We start from the raw sequence: 20,329 nt of genomic DNA, 5'->3' as shown, positions 1-20,329 counted from the left end.
ATACATTTTTTAAGTGATATCCCTGGATGATAGTTTAACTCAGTGTTTCCAGATGAGAGCTTCTGTTGGCGTTCGGGAAGAATACTTTCTCATTATTCTTTGCATCACAGGATGTTTAGCTTTCCTGGACTCCACCCACTGAGGGTCAGTTAGGATCTCTCGGTCATGTGACAATCAAAAATGCTCCCCATATATTTCAAAATGATCCCTGAGGCAACTGTCCTGCTCTCTTTCTCGATAAACAATAAATAATAAATAATTTCCCTATTGTATGGTCAATGCTTAGAGACATTCTAAACCAAAGATACAAGGGAGAGCTGAATCTAGAGAATAATTTATAAAGAACCATAAAAATATTTGTCTCTACTTCTATTTCTTGCTAACTAATGCCTAATGGAGGGGCTAAACTTAGAAACTTTAAAAAGTTAAGGGTGCCTGGGTGGCTCAGTCAGTTAAGCGTCTGCTTTCGGCTCAGGTCATGATCCCAGGGTCCTGGGATTGAGCCCTGCATCGGGCTTCTTGTGGGGAACCTGCTTCTTTCTCTCTCTCCCTCCGCCTCTGTCCCTCCCCCACCTCATGTGCGTGCTCTCTCTCTCCCAAAATAAATAAATAAAATCTTAAAAAAAAAAAAAAAGAGACTTTACAAAGTTAAATTCTATTGCTAAAACATAATAATAACAAAAGAAAAATGACAAACTAGAAACATATTTTCAGGGATTAATAAATTTAATGTATAAGGAATCCCTGCATATCAATAAGAAAAAAAACTATTAGAAAATTGGACAGAGGAAATCAGCAAGCAATCCAAAAATAAGAAAAATGGTTAATAACAGAAAAGAATATATTCTACCTCATTAATAATCCAGTGAGCATAAATCATATAAATCAAAACAACAAAGAAGTAGTACTTGTAGCTATAGAATTGAAAACTTTATTTAAGTGCAAATATTCAGTATTGGTGAGGATTCAAAAACATGAGTGAATAGAGACAAAAATTGATGTTGCCCTTATGGAGGAAATTTAACCATAGCCATCAAAGCCTTCAGATTTCGCAATTCATTTAATCCATCAACCCTACCTTTGGGAATTTAGACTGGGAATATAATTATGGTTGAGAACAAAAATTAGCTACAAGGTTGTTCATTGAATCATTATTTTTTGTAGTAACAACGTAGACATAACTCACATTTTTAAGAACAGGAAAATTAGATTTAAATACTATTAATAGAAGATAAAATATTGTGAACTAAAAATAATGCCCTTGAAAAATATTAATGGCCTGGAAAATATTCTAAGTATATTATTAAGGGGGAAAAAAGCGGGTATGTCACAAAACACTATGTTTAATATAATACCTTTTCTGTAAAATGTATATGTTTATATACTCATATATATATTACAGAAAGATACAGAGAAAGAGAGGTACTATATATGTCTTGTAGAGACAGCCTGTCTCTCTTGTTTTTCTTTGCAAACTCATAGCTAGCACGTTGTCTGGCACATAGCGTATATATCAAGTGTGGACCAAGTCAATCATACATGTAAGTGAATGATTAATAAAGGACCATGAAAACATTCACTAAAATATTTATTGCTTATTGGAGCCAAAATTAATGATTTTTCGTCTTTTTTCTCTTTGCTTATCTTTATTTTCTGGGTTTTATTCAATGAATACGTTGTACTTTAAAAAAAATGTAGGAAGTCCTAGGGAAAGCCTTAATTTAGTTAGAAATTTTTAGATCTTAAAGGGAAGCATTTTTTACACATGCTGTAACAATTTTACCTTTATTATCATGATCAGGGTTTCTTGGCCATAATTTGAACTAATCTAAGGGCCTCCCCACCTGCTGGGGAAAAAGTGCTTGCCCTACCCCCCTCTGTTGCCTCAGAAAACAATAAGGCTCTGAATCCTACCCCCTTCATAGGAAGCAAGAACAGGGAAACTGGGGAGAAGAGCCCCTGGGAACACTTACGTGAACAAGATTCTAGCGCGGCTGTATGGTAACTCTGAAATGATGAAGGTGCTAGAGAACGATGTTAGGCTCTTGGATTTTTGTTTGCAGTGGTTCTTGTTTGAAGTAGTGTGTATATCATGTCAACTGACGTTAATTTTATAGTTATAATTTGAGGGACAGTTTAATTGCTTTCATGAAGTTGTAACATTTCTGCCTCCATCATCGTCAATTCCCTGTCTGGAAACAATCGATGACCCTACTACGACAAACAGGCAAGAGTGCCACCTAGTGGTGGCTCCTTAATATGCACAAAGTTCTTGGCACCAGAAAGAACTGAAGAGTCCTGCAGACGTCATTTGTGCACTTTGGGCTCTCTGACCTACCGTGCTTTACCAGCTCCAGTACCCTGGCTGTGAAGACTCCCTCCTATCTAGGATTTTAGATTTCAGAAATGTGACCGTTCCTGCCACCTTCGGAAACATATAATCCTGAATTGCTACTATCGCTACCATAGGTTACCAAATATAAAGTTCTTCTGGGAGATGTGCTATATATACACAATTGAATATTACTCAGCCAGAAAAAAGAATGAAATCCTGCCACGTGAGACAACATGGATCAATCTAGAGGGTATTATACTTAGTGAAATAAGCCTGAGAAATACAAACACCTTATGAATCACATGTGGAATCTAAGAAACAAAGCAAATGAACAAACAAAATCAAGGAGAAGTGGATCCATAAATATGGAGAACAACTTAGTGGTTGCCAGAGGGGAGGGGGTACAGGGATAGGTGAAATAGGTGAAGGGGAACAAGAGGTACAAACTACCAGTCATAAAATAAATAAGTCACAGGGATGAGAAGCACAGCATAAGAAATACAGTCAACAATATTATAACTTTGTATGGTAACAAATGGTAACTAAGTGTGGTGAGCATTTCATACCATATATAATTATGGAATCACTGCTGTACACTTGAAACTAATATAATATTGTATGTCATACTTCAATTAAAAATTTAAAAAACAATTAAATTAAATGTTCTTATAAGTCAAGCAGAGAAAGACAATTATATGATTTCTCTCATCTATGGAACATAAGAACTAGGATGATTGGTAGGGGAAGAAAGGGATAAAGAAAGGGGGGGGTAATCAGAAGGGGGAATGAAACATGAGAGACTATGGACTATGAGAAACAAACTGAGGGCCTCAGAGGGGAAGAGGGTGGGGGAATGGGATAGGCTGGTGATGGGTAGTAAGGAGGGCACGTATTGCATGGTGCACTGGGTGTTATACGCAACTAATGAATCATCGAACTTTACATCGGAAACCGGGGATGTACTGTATGGTGACTAACATAATAAAAAATCATAAAAAAAATTAAATGTTCTTTGGAGGTGACCATTGATCTTTCATAGCATCTTTTTTTTTTTCTTAGAGAGAATGTGGGAGAGGAGCAGAGGGAGAGGGAGAGAGAAAATCTTTAAGCAGCCTCCACGCCAGCCCTGAGCCCAAGCAGGTTTCCATCTCACAATCTCTAAAATCATGACCTGAGCCAAAATCAAGAGTCTGCTGCTTAACTGACTGAGCCACCCAGGCTCCCCCATAGCACCTTTTTTAATACAACCCAAATCATGGATTCCAGGGAGCCATTGTCCTCTCGTTCACTTAATCGCTTCATGAACATTTCGGAGCACCTCTAATTCCCAGGAACTGAAATTAAGCGCAAAATGTAAAGATGATTGAGGTACATTCTGGAGCTTGGAGGGAGTTCATAATCTACCATGTGACCCTGTGCTGGATAATCTGTTGTCAGCTCCACATCACCACCATCTCCTTTAAGGTTTGCTCTCAAAAACCCCCTTCCCTGGGATTGGAGCGTCCGCTAAAAGGAAGTTGCTGGAGATCTGGAAGTGGAAGAGGAAGAGGAGCTGTGTACTCAAAAGGCAGCCATAGCCAGTCTCAGGGGCAGATGAGGGATTCAGAGTGGCTCCCTGGTGAGCTCTTGGGGGACCACCGGCTCACTGCGGTGCCCCGAGGACAGGAGAGTGCTTCTCGGAGCAGCATCATCTGGGTGAGTTGCTGAGACCCACCTGCACTGTGCCTTGCCGCCAGTTCTTCTCCAGTGTGGGCGTCTCTACCCCGGGCTCACGGCCTTCATGACTTCCTCAGCTCTGCCAGAGGTCGAGTAAGCCCCTCTTTCCCCCCAGCAAATCCTGTATGCCCAGAAAACATGGCCTGGTGTCTGTTTTCCTGACCGAGGCCTGACAGATTCAGTCACACAGTGGGGTAATCCTACGACGTAATGATGCAGGAATATACGAAGTGTTGATGAGAACCGAGTAGTAGAAAAAGCTTTAGAAGGATCAGGGAAGGCTTCCCAGAGACATTGGCATCTGAGATAAACCTTAAAGGTGAAAAGAAATTATCCAGGTACAAAGGAAGACGTAGAGACTAAAGTATTTAGGGGGGGAAAAAGCCAGGTTTTGGAAAGACTAGCTAACCAAAATAGAACCCTGTTTAAAGGAAAGAGAACACAAGACTGTAAGTTGCTAAGTTTACAATTAGTGTGTTGACGGAGAATAAAATGGCAGTGTTCTCACATGAGTATCATTTCTGTAAAGCTCGTTACAGATTTGTAGATACCGATGTGGCAAAATACAGCAGTGCTGTTGGTACTTCATCCGCCCCATCCCCTTAAATCCGATGGGCCACACCAAATTCCCAGCTGCCATGAAAGCCAGATGCTAACAGCTCAGAGCTGCAGCCTCTCCAGAGAATTACCTTCAGCTGATGGAGCTCCCTCACCTGGAAGTGCCTGGAAGGTTTTGCCTTCCGTGAAGGGCCTCGGGGGCCCTGAAACAGGCAGTCAAAAAGCTTGGCCCCCTTGCCGAAAGGTGGGATCACTTTGTGGTGCATTCCCCGTTGGAAAAAGCTGAAAATAGACATTAGGAGAAAGGTCTTTGCTTAGCTTTCTTCTTGTCCTGCCCTCTGCTTTCCTCACTTCTTGGTATGTGCCAGAACTGTAGAAGTTTGGAACCGCTCAGCATGAAAGGCAGGCATGTGTTAGCCTAATCATGCCAGGGCTACTTGAGGGAGCTTGAACTTTACTAGAACCACGGTCTTAAAATGTTTGATTGTTTAGACCATCAGTAAAGAAATTTAGAGCATGCTCTCCGGATGTGTTTAGTAGTGTACCAGTATGTCATACATTTTGTAAATGATGAAAAGAACAGAAATTTTAAAGAGAAAATTTTTAAATAGAAATTCTGATTTTTTTGTACCTTGATAGATGGTCTTGCACGTCGTTCTAGATGGCAATGCACCACTTCGGGGACCATGGAGGCAGAGAGGAAGGTTGGTCAACTTTGCATTTCAGACCTGTGATCCCAGTAGGCTTCTCCTCTCTGGGCCAGTGATGTGCAGGTCTTCACCAGAATGGGTCTCTCATGCCTGGTCTTGAGGAAGGAGGAAGCAGCGATTACGGGACTACTCTGTTTCACCTTCTAATGGGCATCCTGCCTAAGAAAAACACACACACACACACACACACACACACACACACACACAGAGTCAAGCAGCTCTTTACCAGAATTTCCGGCGAGAAAATCTAAACAGTAGGGATAGAGGAGATGGGGATGGAAAATCAGTGTCTCTGCCTCCCACCTGCCAAACACATACATATACACACATGTTCTCCAGGTTTTTCATCCCTTCTACCTTAAGAAAGCACTGACCACACTGCCTAAATCTTCTGGATGTGACCATGGGGGCATCCCCTGGGCCCCGGGAAAGCACCCTGCTTGCATGTACTTTCTGTGCCTCATGTTCCTCTTTTCTCCCCACCACCTCCAGGTCTTCCTCCCAATGCTTCCATTTTGCTAGACTGCTCTTTTCTCAAAAAGCAAGCAAGTCTCAAAACATCTCTTGGGTCATATACCTTTTTACAGTCTCCTGTTCTCTGTGTGACTCTATCCCAGCCATCCTCGCTCTTCTGCTCAATGTTGCCACTAAGCAGAGGATTATGGGAAGCTTTTGAACCTAAGATGGAGCAGAGAGGAAGATCGTTTGGGCAGTCCTACTCCCACTATTGTCTGCTTTTGTTTTTCTCTAGTTATCCCCTAGAGTCTGGAAAAGAAAGCCTCAGACACCTCTCACAAGCAAGAGTCTCCTCTCCCTAGTGCCACAGGGTTCAAGGAGGAAATTGTCACTTCCACAAGTAGCATCACTTTGACCTTACTAAAATTTATGGGAACTGGGGTGAGAGTCCGAATGGAATCCTTCATATATCTAAATGATCAAAAGTTATAAATCAAATAAATACAACTCAGGAATATAATATGTTCTATCTGCCTACCTTGACACATACACCATCATAAGGTCAAAATTGAAAAACGGAGTGACTTGTTTGTGCCTGGAAGTTGTTATGGTCTTCAGGGGTGCTGTGTCTTTCTCACACATTAGATTATACTGGAAAGCCAGCTTTTTTCCATCAGCCTGACATTGATATATGTCACGCTCGTTGTTGCTTCCTAATTCTGTGACTCACCTGGGCCAGTAGTGAGGGAAGGAGCTCTCCCCATCTCAGACCCACAGCTGAGATGGGGAATGAAGAGAGAAAGTGGGCAAGTGGAACGTGAGTTCTGTTTTGGGCAGCAAAGTTTGTGAAGACAGCAAAAAACACGGAGATTCCCCAGAGTTAGATGGAAATCTGAAGGGTGACATTTTCAGCATCGTCACGTTTAAAGTTATACCATCTGCTGAGGCTTTAATTCTAGTAGAATGGATGCGAGAATGAGACTGACCCTTTCTTTTACTCTAGCCAGTTATTCCACAGAATGAAAAAGTTTTCATGTCTCTCCAAGAGACAGAGCACAAAAGATAAGTAAATCAATCAATAGTGTATGAAGAGCCTGCAATTTCCACAATCCTAAATCAGGCTCTATACCATGTTTAAAACTAAAGAGCTATGGTGTCTGACGACTGGGAATCGAAAATTTATAAGGTGGAGGCAACAGAAATAAGACACCTACATATGACAGGTCATATAGTCACACAACCTTCATTCTCTACTGCATAGAGTAGGGGAGGAAAAACTTCTTTCTGCCCTTCTAGGTTCTGTGGCTGGCCTAGGAATTAAACTGATAGAAGACAGATGAATGGAGAAAAACATACAGATTTGACTCTACACGTACAAGGGAGTCTCCACAGGAAAATGAAGACCTGAAGAGCAGAAAGACCCAAGTGCTCATGTGCTAGCTTGGACAAAGAGTAGTACTTGTGAAAAAGGAACAAAGATGTCGCGGGGATACTAAAGGAAGATAAGAGTTATTTTAGCAAAATCTGCATAGATTTCTCTTGACCTCAACTCTCTGTCTCTGGTGTAAGAACGACTCTTTCCTCCTGGCATAGAGAGGGTATCTTTCACTTGGGAGTTTTATCTCCTGCTTTCAGAAAGAAAAAGGGAAGGTCAGTGTTTTTGCACCTACTGTTTCTTTCAAGGGCATTTAGCTCAAAATAACCCTTATGTTAAAATGGCATATTTTGGGGTGGCATGTTCTGATACCCTTCATGCTCTCCCTTTGAAACTTCCCCAAGGAGTCTCCCAGCCCAGAAGCCGAGTTGGTAGATTGTTTCATATCTCACTGAACTGGTCTCTCCATCCTGAGAAGAGGTCCGTGCAGTCGAACAGCTGTGTCTTCAGAAGGCCCATCTAAATTAGGCCTCCACATGGTGTGCGTAATCAGGCATTTTATGAGGAGCATTTCTATGGAAACGAAAGAAAAGCAAAGGTTAGTGATGAGAAGAAAGGACAAGCTCAGTTTTGATTTCAGAGGGCAGTCAAGATGTCTAGATCTTGGGCTCAAAACCTCTTTAGATGGTAGGATGAGGACAGGTAGTGGCAGTCTGATGAATTTTCTTTGGTTTGCAGTTTGAATGTTTCTGGTGATGGCATCAGGTGCTCTGATGAACTTCCTGAGTGGCCTCAAGCAGCAGGGATGAACGTCACTTGTAGATAATCTGCTGTGGGGGTTTCTTTGAAGTTCATGTCCCGTCACTCAGCCTGTTTGTCCGGCTTCAGAAAAAAGGCAGTTACACTTCTCAGTGATGTCAAGTCAGGAGGATAAGAGGAAAAGGGGAATGTTACCTACTGACAAAACGCACAAAGTGGCAGGAGGCAGTTTACAAAGAGGAAGAAAAGCTCCAAGTCCGTGACCACGGCACTATTCAACCACCCACAAGGCTATGCTATGGTTTTTATTGAAACGTAGAATTTTTGCCCTACGATCACTCCCATTTTTATCAAAGATGATCTAAATAAGACTAATTTGTTTGCAAAATAAGTCTAGTTTCCTTAAAGTTGGTCCGATGATTTACAAATGTGCAGCAACAATAGTGATTTATCAATCATATAGGCTCTTTTTTTTTTTTTTAAGATTTTATTTATTTATTTGACAGAGATAGAGACAGCCAGCGAGAGAGGGAACACAAGCAGGGGGAGTGGGAGAGGAAGAAGCAGGCTCATAGCAGAGGAGCCTGATGTGGGGCTCGATCCCATAACGCTGGGATCACGCCCTGAGCCGAAGGCAGACGCCTAACTGCTGTGCCACCGAGGCGCCCCCATATAGGCTCTTTTTAAGTCTGCTTTCCTGGAACTTTTCATGAGGAATCTCAGACTGGACTTTTAAAAGCCTTTTGAGGCTAAGAAGCTACATTAGAAACATGCCACCTGACTTCACTTTCATTACCTACAGATTGGGGTGAATTCTTCTTTAGGTTTGCAAGATACCTTGAGGTTCCTGGACCTGCCAGGCAGTGACCTTCTTTACAAACCCTTAAGCCCGAGAACCAGGTAAGCCAGGTACCAGGCCAGTTTTCTAAGACAGTTTTGTAAGCATTGGCTCCATATCATCAAAACTAGTTTCTTAAATCTGGTCATATCTGATTCTATGCACATTGTTTTCAAACATGACATTCCTGTCAAAGATTTGGTAATATAACGGATGTTTCCAATTGTGTCCTATTAGAAGGAGAACAGACTCTTATTGAACTTATGTAAATTATTATATTTCCATGAAAATAAGAATATTCAATAAGAGTTTCTGAATTCAAGAGGGATCAGCTAGGGAGAAAAAGAAATGTTTCATTTTGTTTACAAATGTATAGTCTACTAAATTGTTGCAAGTTACAGTTAGCTTAAGTGAAAAGGAAAAAAAAAAACATTTCCTCAAATCTGGAACACAAAAGACTAAAGAACCAGTAGAAGTTTGGATCATCCTCATCAGTTCACTTAGTCCCATATAATCAACTCTTACTCTTCTTGATCTTGGGTTAGCAGTTTTCTGAATTCATTAGTTTCTTTTTTAGAATTCTGGAAATTCTTATCCAGTTCCCTGGTATGATTTTGAAGTTACCAGAAACCTGGACACTACAGTAATTGTCCGAGTCCTTTCTATGAATCTCTTTCAAGGTGGAGCACTTTGTGCCTGTAGTTGATTGGAAAAGCTCTCAGAAAAGCATCAGAGGAAAATAAAAGCTTTGAATGTCAAGATGCAAAAATAGACATGGCTAAAGATCTGGTGAGAGTACATTGCAATGCAATTGACAAAGAAATTTGGTTATTTCTTTGGCATACAACATTCTCGGATTATAACTGGAATTATAAACCTGATTACACAGTATAAAGACTTTGACATATTTCTATGAATTTGGATATAATTCAATTTACATACAATATAATTTCTGAAAACTTTATGTTGGTAACATATGCCCATACAAATATAATCTGAAGATTTTACATTACTTCTTATGTGATAGTGTTTCTCATGTATGTTAACATATTAAATAAACCTAGTTAGTTCACATCTCTCTTTTTTACAAGGTCAGAGAACACATTCTTTTGAGATTTTCCAGGGACCTCTGGGCAGTCTCGAAGTCAGTTTGAAGTAAAAAGGAGTTTACTTACAATTTGATTTGGGAAGTTTGTCAAAAATGTCAAAAGCCTTGAACACTTGATCAAATAAGATCACAGATCACTGTAAAACAATTCTTAGCTATCTGTGTAACAAAGTGATAATAAAGGATTTCAAAGTTAAGTATTGAAGATTTCATGATTGTAAAGAAAACCTTAGCTCTTTTAATATTGAGAAGACTCTGTTTTCTCAAATTATCAAGGACCCAATAAAGACTAGATGAAGCACAGGAAATTATTGTGATAAAACACAGACTCTGTGTTTTCTAGGCAGATTATTCGACAGGCAAAGAAAGTCTTTTACAACAATCTGGGAAAACTTTGTTCTTTCAACTGAGAAAGGAAATTAAATTCTAGTGTGGCACAGACACAGTATTGATACTGAAGCTCATTTTTTAAAAACCCTTTTAATAAATTCATTAAATTTTAGCCAGCTTGACCACACAAGACTCTCTCTTCTCTCTCTCTTTTTATATCCAGTTAAGTTTTTTAGCCTTTATTTTCCGCTTTTTAAATTTTAAACCACATTTAAATATCCTTAACTAGGACAAAATTACTCTACTCTTCCTTAACAAAACACACTGTTTACAGCTCATAAATTCCCTTACCACAAACACATCATATTTTTCTTGAAACTTTGCATATGGTTTTTTCCCCTCTACCTTCATTATTCTTAGTAGTTTTATTTACATATATTTATTAGAATTCCCTAATTTCCAGTGAAAACCAGGAATTAAGTAGTTATGAACTGTTTCTCACCTACCAACATTCTGTAGATTATCAAATTTATGACTAAGCAATTCATAATTTCCAGAGGCATATGATTCCTCATAGTATAAATGTGGTGAAAAACCTGTTTAGTGACCAAAATATCTTTCCTTTCTCAAATAAGAAGCCAAAGGTAAGTAAACTATACATTTAGCAATTAATATTTCAGTATTTTATCCTACTTGGAAATGATCTAGATATTCAGTGAATATCCATTATTTAATTTAATTTAGTATAACTGTAAGATTTCAAGTTACTAAAAATATTTTAGAAAATATTTTTAGGTAGACACATTGTAAAACATAATTATTGTTGGAAAGTTCATTTATAAACCTTAGCCTACTTACATTTATTTAATTTATTTGTTTTTAACCATTTTGCTTGAATTACTCATGAAAATTTCATGAGACCTTAAGCAATGCTGGTCATGATCATATTTTTCTTGTTGACAAATGAGACAAGTATCAGAAAAAATTTTGAGAAGCAAAGAACCTAGAAGTTAAAATACACAGCTATCCCCAACCTTTTTTTTTTTTTACTGCTGTGTTTGACATATATCAAACAATTTATTTTTGTTGTACATTTTGTTCTTAAGTTGAAAATTTAAACTCCTGTAACTTAAACACCTAGTAGAGATAACATAAGCTTATCTGACTAGTAAACCTTGGTAGAAAAAGTTCTAAGTCTGCATTATATTTAATGCTAACAACTCTAAAGACATCTGTTTTTATTAAACCAACAAATTTAAACTAGCTTTTATTTACTGAAGATTATCCCAGACCACATGACCTTGGAAACCATCTGGGTTAGTTTCTATATTTCTGAGAGTTTTTAAAATATTTACTTCATATAAGCATTTATTATTTTTAAAACCAGTTAAAGCAGAGCTCCTTTATGAATTAATTTTGGCAATAACATCCAGAGATAGTAAATACATATACACACATGCATATATGCGTACGTACATAGAGACATCCGTAAACATATAGGCAGATGGAAACAGAGAGCTTACAGAACTTACAGTTTTCATTTTAAATCTCAGCCATGAGTTAGTAAATTCTGTTTCTGTATTTATACCTGACTTCTATGAGTTGATGTCATCTTTGCGTAATTACTGTTATGATGATTACTTCATCTAAATTCCATTTTTTAGGCAGATGGAACAAGCTAAATTTACCTGCTCAGTAACAGCTGAAGCTTCTTACCAGTATTTATGGGAAAGGCTTTTAAGATTTTTATTTGCCTTTGATAGGTAATTTTATGGAGGCTGTGGACTAAATTTGGGGTGGGGAGACCCTGTGGAAATACCAAATTGCAGTTTTGTTTTTTTATAAGACTCTTTTTCCTTTTTTTTTTCTTTTTGTCTCAGAGGTTATATTAGCCAAGAATTACCTTCTAGAATATTTACAGTTACATCTCCAAGCGTTTGAGAAAGGATGTAGGATCTCTCTAAGAAGGAATTCAGAGGTACATTTGCCTATTATCAGATATCTAGGGTTATTGCCTTTTAATTGTTTTCTTTAAGTGTAGGATATCCAAGGACTTGTGTGTGTCATGCGGCACGGGCAAAATATGCACAGGCCTGGAATCAGTGGGGTTTGGTTAGAGTAAGGAACATAAATTGAGCTCTCCTGCATGTTTTCAGTGACGTTGTCAAAACTTTTTGGGGGGGGGCGTGCTGGGGAGCTCTCAGTGTTTATGTAGGTTTCAAGCTTGCTTGAGTATCTTTTGCATTTCTTAATTTTTGCTCTAAGTCTGATCTCTGCCACCTAATCTTGTCAAAGAAATCTTAAACCATCCAAGGCATTCTCTTATATCTTTTTCTTTTTCTCCACCTTTTTCAATCAGATCTTCCCATAGGTATTAATAGGATATTCGTTTAGGATGAGAGCTCTCTAAAATTCCTTTTAGATAGAAAAGCAAAAGTCTTCAAAGGTATACCTATTTCTTTTTTTTTTTTAAGATTTATTTATTTTAGAGAGAGAAAGGGAGAGAGAGAGGGAGGGAGCAGGGCAGAGGGAGAGGGAGAGAAAATCTTAAGCAAACTCCATGCTGAGCATGAAGCCAGACGCGGGGCTTGATCTCACAACACTGAGATCACAACCCTGATATCCTGACCTGAGCTGAAAGCAAGAGTTGGATGCTCAACAGACCTCGCCACCCAGGCGCCCTGAAGGTGCATCTGTTTCCATATGACTCCGAAGCAGTAAGCCTCTCCATGATTTACCTATGGACACAAGAGGCTTCCTTAAAGAAGAGGCTAAAGACGCAGCCCCATCCAAGATCCAGAGTTACTCCTAACAAATAGCTTACGAAAGTAAAGACCTTCATTGTCACGGTTAGTAAGAATAGTTGGTGTTTGTGAGAAAACTTCTCTCTGGATCTCCCATGAACGGGATGGTCGGGTCACAGACCTGCTCATCTGTGATACTGGGTAGGCAATAGTAGGATGAGACTTTGTATGACCTCGCAAGGCAACTGAGGTAGAGATGACAAAGGGCCCTTATGGACCGAGACCCCTTTCTTAAGACAAACTCCCCTGTGAACTGGCATGGTCCGGCAAAGAGAATCCTGCTTGTCATTTTGTGTTCAGGGTGCCTAGCCAGCTAACTAACCACCTGATACAAGTCCAATAACCTGTGCCCCCAGCTGCGGAAACCAGAGAGAATATTCTCATTAGTCACAGAGCCACGCTCCGACGACATTTCAATTCTGACATCAATTCCAGTGTGAGGGTTTTCTCTCCATACAACCAAACAATTCTCTAATTCTTGGTAGACACTGACCAAGAGTCGCACAAATGTAACTCAGTTCTGACACTTTCCACCTGAAGATGGTATCTGACCCCACAGATTAAGGGCTCAGTCCCACAAGACTGCCCCCCACTTGTTCACCTGCACTCTGACTGCTTGGCTGTAAATCAGACCCCATGACCCCCTCCTTGGGTTTGATGAACTTGCTCGAACAGCTCACAGAACCAAGGAAACCAGTTTATTTTCTAGATTACCGGTTTATTACAGAGGCTATTAAAGGCTATGAATCAAGAGCTAGATGCACATGTGGCAAGTCCCAAACTCCGAAGCCTCTGGCCCCGCAGAGTTTTGGGCATAACACATGGACGCATTCTGGTTCACCAACCCGGAAACTGTCTGAACTCTGTCTTTTTGGATTTGTATAGAGGCATCATTACATAAGCACAATTGATTAAATCATTGCCCTTTGGCAATTGGTTCAACCTCCAGGCCTGTTCCCCTCCCTTGGTGTGGGGGGAGGGTGGGACTGAAAGGTCTAATCCTCTAATCACCTGGTTGGTTCCCCTGGTAACCAGCCCCCATTCTTAGGTGTTTTCTGAAAATCACCTCATTAACATAAATTCAGGTGTGCTTGAAAGGAGTTTGTTATAAATATCAAGACCCATTTATTACTTTTCCTAGGAAATTTCAAGAGGAAAAAATACAAATTTTATCTTAGATGTACGTAGCAGTTTCCACAAGAAAATGAACACCCAAAAAGCAGAAAGGGGCAGGCAAGTGCTTGTATGCACTGGGTTGAACAAAGAGTAGTAATTGCGAAAAAGGAACAAAGACTAGAGGAAGATAAGAGATATTTTGACAAAGTCTGTTTGTATCGATTTCTCTTTACCTCAGCTCTCTGTCTCTCGTGATTAGGGTATTTTTCTTCTCCTAATACAAGGCGGGCAGTTTCACCCTGGAGTATCATCTCCTGCTTTCAGGAAGAAAAAGGAAAGGTTAGTGTGACCTTCTTGCTCCTGCTGTTTTTCAAGAACCTTTAGCTCAAAATAATCCTTATGCCAAAGTGACCTATTTTGAGGGGTTCTGTGTTCTGGCACCTTCAGCAGCCCCGCATCTGTCACAAGATCTTTCATGTAGACTGTTGAAGGCATAACTGAATGAATGAGTAAAATAAAACTACAAAAAAAAAAAAAAATTCCCTCTTGTAGTTAACAATGTGCTGGACCTCACATTATGAAAAGTAGTCAGAAGGCCACTGATTTTTGTGTTGGGCTATTTTATATAGATTAATGTGTAGATTAATTTATACTGATTAATATAGTCCATGGGACATGTTTTATTTGGCTTGAAATAATTAAACATTTTAATCAACATTTAAAAATCAAGGGATTTGTCTCCCATTTTATTGAGATATAAATGACATGTGATGTTATATTTACATTGTACAATTGTAATTGTATAATATACAATTAAGTACAACTGTGTGGTGTATTTACAGTGTACAACATAATGGCTTGATGTACGTATATATTGTGAAATGGTTACCACAGTAAGATTAGGCAATATCCATCACGTCACATAGGTAAAGATTTTTGTTGTTGTGATTAAAATGTTTAAGATTTACTCTCTTAGCAACTTTCAAAAATACACTATGCTATTTATTATTAATTATATTCACCATGCTACACATTACATCCCTGACAATCATCTTAGAACTGCAGGTTTGTATCTTTTGACCATCTTTATTCATTCCCCCCCCCACACCCCCATCTTCTGCCTTTGGCAACCACCAATCTGTTCTCTGTTTCTATGAATTCCATTTTTATTAGATTCTACATATAAATGAAATCAGACAGCATTTGTTATTTCTGTCTTGTTTCAACTAGCATAATGCCTTCAGGTCCTTTATGTTGTCAAAAATGATAGGATTTCCTTCTCTGTTGTGGGTAATATTCCACTGTGTGTGTGTATGTGTGTGTGTGTGTGTGTGTGTGTATATATTGATATCTATATATCTATATCTATCTGTATATATATATGTGTCTGTATATATATCTGTATATATATATGTCTGTATATATATCTGTATATATATATGTGTATATATATGTCTGTACATATATCTGTATATATATGTGTATATATATATGTATATATCTATCAGTATATATATATATATATATATATATACACATATATATATATGTGTATATATATATATGGCCTTGTAAAATGAGTTTGGGAGTGTTTCTTTTTCTTCAAATTTTTGGAATAGTTTGAAATGGATTGGTATTAATTGTTCTTTAAATATATAGATATATATAGATATATAGATATACATATATAGATATATATCACAGTTTCTTTTGCATCTATCCCTTGATAGACACTTAGGTTGTTTCCATGTCTTGGCTCTTGCAAATAATGCTGCAATGACCATGGCAGTTCAGATAACTTTCCAGACAGTGCTTTTGTTTCTATTATACACATAACCAGAAGTAGAATTGCTGGATCATGGTAGTTCTATTTTTAAGTTTTTGATAAACCTCCACCCTTTTCCCACAGTGGTTGGAACAATTTACATTCCCACCAACAGAGCACGTAACAGTTTCTTTTTCTCCGTATCCTCATCAGCACTTATTATCTCATCTTTTGATGATAGCCATGCTAACAGGTGTGAGGTGATAACTCATTACAATCTTGATTTGCATTTCGTTGATGATCAGTGATGTTCAACACTTTTTCAAGTACCTGTTGGCCATTTGTATATCTTCTTTGGAACACTGTCTGTTCAGATCCTCTGCCCAATTTTTAACCAGATTGTTTACTATTGAGTTGTATGAATTCTTTATATATTTTAGATATTAACCCCTTTTCAGGCAAATGATTTGCAAATACTTTCTCCATTACATAGATTGTCTTTTCATTTTGCTGATAGTTTCTTTTGCTATGCAGAAACTTTTTAGTTTGATGTTGTCCCACTTGTTTGTTTTTGCTTTTTTTGCCTGTGCTTTGGGTGTCTTATCCAAGAAATCATTGCCAAGATCAATGTCAAGAATTTTCTCTATGTTTCTTCCTAGGAGGTTTATGGTTTCAGGTCTTATATTTAAGTCTTTGATTCATTTCAAATTGATTTGTAGGAGTTGGATAAAACAATGTTCCAGTTTCATTTTCATTCTTTTGTATGTGGATATCCAGTTTTCTCGGCGCCATTTATTGAAGACACTATCCTTTACTCATTTTGTGTTTTGACTTCCTCGTCAAAACTTAGTTTATATATGCATGAGTTTCTGTATAGTCTATTTTTTCTACTGGTCTACATGCCTGTTCTTATGCCACTACCTTACTGTTTTGGTTACTTTCCCTTATAATATAGTTTGAAATCATGAAGTGTGATGCGTCCAGCCTTATTCTTCTTTCTCAAGATCACAGTATCTATCCAGGGTATTTTGTAAGTTCAAAAACATTTAGGAAAGTTTTCCCTATTTCTGTGAAAAATACCATTGAGGTTTTGGTTGGGATTGCATTGAATATGTAGATCACTTTGGGTAGTGTGCATATTTTTACAATATTAATTTGTCCAATTTAAGAACATGGGATATGTTTTCATTTCTGTGTCTTCTTCAGTCTCTCTTGTCAGTGTCTTATACTGTTCCATGTACAGGTCTTTCACCTCCTTATTTAAATTTATTCCTAAGTACTTTATTGTTTTTAATGTAATTGTAAATGAGGTTGCTTTCTTAATTATTCTTTTGGATTGTTTGTTTTTACCATATGGAAATGCAACTGATTTCTGTATGTTGATTTTGTATACTGCAAATTTATTAAATTTATTTAACAGATTTTTCTTGAAGTCTTTAGGGTTATATATATATATAAACATGTTATCTGCAGAGATTTTTTTTTTCTTTCTGATATAGATGTTTTTATTTCTTTTTCTTGCCTAATCACCATGGCTATGATTTTCAGTATCATGTTGAATAGAAATGGTGAGAGTGAGCATCCTGGTCTTATTCCTAATCTGGGGGAAAGGGTTTTCACGTTTCACTATTGAGCATGATGTTAGCTGTGTGCTTATTGTATATGGCCTTTATTATGCTGAGGAGCATTACTTACTCAATTTGCTGACTGTTTTTATCGTAAAATTGTATTTTGTCAAAATTTTTTTGCATTTATTGAGATGTTCATATGGCTTCTATCCTTCAGTTTCTAAAGTGGGCTCAACCACATCGATCGATGTGAGGATGTTGAATTTTCCTTGCATACCAGGGATAATTCCCACTTAATCATGGTGAATGATCATCTTAAAGTGTTGTTGAATGCAATCCGCTAATATTTTTTGAGAACTTTTGCATCTGTATTCATCAGGGATATTGGCCAGTAATTATCTTTTCTTGTAGCATCCTTATCTGGCTTTAGTATCAGGGTAATGCTGGCCTTGTAAAATGAGTTTGGGAGTGTTTCTTTTTCTTCAAATTTTTGGAATAGTTTGAAATGGATTGGTATTAATTGTTCTTTAAATGTTTGGTAGAATTTACTGCTAAAACCATCTAGGCCTGGGCTTTTCTTTATTGGGAAGTTTTGATTGCTAATTCAGTCTCCTTACTAGTTATTTGTTCAGGCTTTATATTTCTTCGTGATACACTCTTGATAGTTTGTATGTTTCTAAGAAGTTATCCACTTATTGTAGGGTATCCAGGTTGATAGTGTATAATTATTCACAGTAGTTTCTCATAATCCTTTGTATTTTTGTGGTATCAGTTGTAATGTCTCCTCTTTCATTTCTGATTTTATTTGAGTCTTCTCTTTGTCTTAGTTAATCTAGCTGAAGGTTTGTTGATTTGGCAGGGGGGTGTCTTTCAAAAAACCAGCTCATAGTTTCATTGCCATTTTCTGGTCTCCAATTCTTTATGCTCTGATCTTTGTTATTTTCTTCATTTTGCTTACAACAAGCTTAATTTGTTCTTCTTTTTTAGTTTCTTGAGATGTAAGTTTGTTTATTTGAGATCTTTCTTGTTTCTTAATATAGGTGTTCATTACTATAAACTTCCCTCTTAGAAGTACTTTTGCAGTATCCTATAGGTTTTGATATATTGTGCTTCCGTTTTCATTTGTTTTTAGATTTCTGTTGATTTCCCTTTTGATCTCTTCTTTGACTCATTAGTTTTTCAGTAACTTGTTGTTTAGTCTCACACATTTGTGAACTTTCCAGCTTTCATGCTATGATTGACTTCTACTTTTATACCATTGTCATAGGAGAAGACACTTGGTATGGTTTCAGTCCTCTTAATTTTAGTAAGACTTGTTTTTTGGCCTATCATGTAACATATCCTGGAAAATGTTCTGTGTGCACTTGAGAAGAACGTTGTGGTATACGTCTGATAGGTCCATTTGGTCTAAAGTGTCATTTGAATCCATTATTTCTTTATTGATTTTCTGTTTGGATGATCTACCTATTGTTGAAAATAGGGTATTGAAGTGCCCTATTATTATTGCATTGCTGTCTGTTTTACACTTCAGCTCTATTAATAGTTTTATATAATTTAGTGCTCTAATATTGGGTGCCTATATGTTTACAATTGCTATATCTTCCTGATGAATTGACCTCTTTTTCATTTAAATAATGATTTTTTTTAACTCCTGTTACAGTTTTTGACCTACTGTCTTTTTAAACTATATTATCAGTATGTTTACCCTTGCTCTCATTTGGTTTCCATTTGCATGGAGTATCATTTTCATTCCTTTCATTTTCAGCCAATGAAGGTCCATAAAGCTTACGAGAGTCTCTTATAGACACCATATAATTCATTCAGTCACTGTGTCTTTTAACTGGAGAATTCAAGCCATTTATATTTAGAATAATTTTTTGTGATAGGTAAGGACTTACTATTGCCATTTTGTTAATTGCTTTCTGATCATTTTGTAGTTCCTTTGTTCTTTTCTTCCTATCTTGCTTTGTGAGTTGATGATGATTTGTACTAGTGGGCTTTCATTCTTTATCATTTGTCTCTAGTAGGTTTTTGCTCTGTGGTTACCAGGAAGCTTTTATAATACATCTTATAGTCACGAACTTCTATTGTAAGCTAATAACAACTTCAATTGCATTAAAAATTTCTACTCATTTACATGCCCCCCACAATTTATGTTGATGTACCAATTAATATCTTTTTACATAGTGTGTCCATTAATGTAATATTGTAGTAATTATTTTAACACTTTTGTGTCTTAACCTATATGTTAGAGTTTGAAGTGATTTACACACCACCGTTGGGGTATTAGAGTTAAATTTGACTATATATGTACCTTTGCCAGTGAATTTTATATTTTCATATGTTTTCATGTTGCTATTTGGTGTCCTTTAATTTCAGCTTTAATTCCCTTTAGCATTTTCTTTGTATGGCAGGCCTATTGGTGAGAAATTCCCCAAGCTTTTATTTGTTTGGAAACGTCTTTATCTGAATGACAATTTTTCTGGGCTTTCGATAAGTTTTTTCTCTTTGAGCGTTTTGAATATGTCCTTCCACTCTTTCCTGGCCAGTAAGCTTTCTGCAGACAAATCTACTGATTGCCTTATCAGGACCCCTTTGTATTTGATACTTCTTTTATCTCTTGCTGTCTTAAAAACTCTGTCCTTGATATTTGAGAGCCTAATTATAACGTGTCTTGGTGAAGATATCTTTGTGTTTAGTGTGTTTGGGGAATCTTTGACCTTCACGTACCTAAATGGCCATATTGTTTTCTATATTTGGGAAATTCAGCTATTTTTTCTTTAAATAAGATTTCTGTCTCTTTCTCCCCCTCTCCTCTTCCTAAGAGTCCCATAATATGAATATTATTTTGCTTGTTGGTTTCCCATAATACAGGTAGGCTTTCTTCACTC

The 20,329-nt window shown here is 37.5% G+C and overlaps 1 long non-coding RNA gene across 2 annotated transcripts; it reads right to left on the bottom strand.

Annotated features, from left to right (window-relative positions):
- Positions 1–766: 766 nt before the first annotated feature.
- LOC123789252 (uncharacterized) lies at positions 767–14,614 on the bottom strand. Of its 2 annotated transcripts, XR_015724006.1 has the most exons (5): positions 14,339–14,614; positions 7,827–8,032; positions 5,897–7,723; positions 5,241–5,414; positions 767–4,891 (listed from the first exon to the last, which is right to left on the bottom strand). It is a non-coding gene; the product is annotated as an uncharacterized LOC123789252 (long non-coding RNA). The 2 variants fall into 2 exon arrangements; XR_015724005.1 differs by having other exon boundaries at positions 5,897–8,032.
- Between the last annotated feature and the right edge of the window lie 5,715 nt (positions 14,615–20,329).

The sequence above is a fragment of the Ursus americanus genome, chromosome 3 (genome assembly GCF_024610735.1).
Source record: "Ursus americanus isolate L20-20 chromosome 3, mUrsAme1.1.p, whole genome shotgun sequence".
NCBI classification, from domain to species: domain Eukaryota; kingdom Metazoa; phylum Chordata; class Mammalia; order Carnivora; family Ursidae; genus Ursus; species Ursus americanus.
This window is presented reverse-complemented; position numbering and strand designations above follow the sequence as displayed.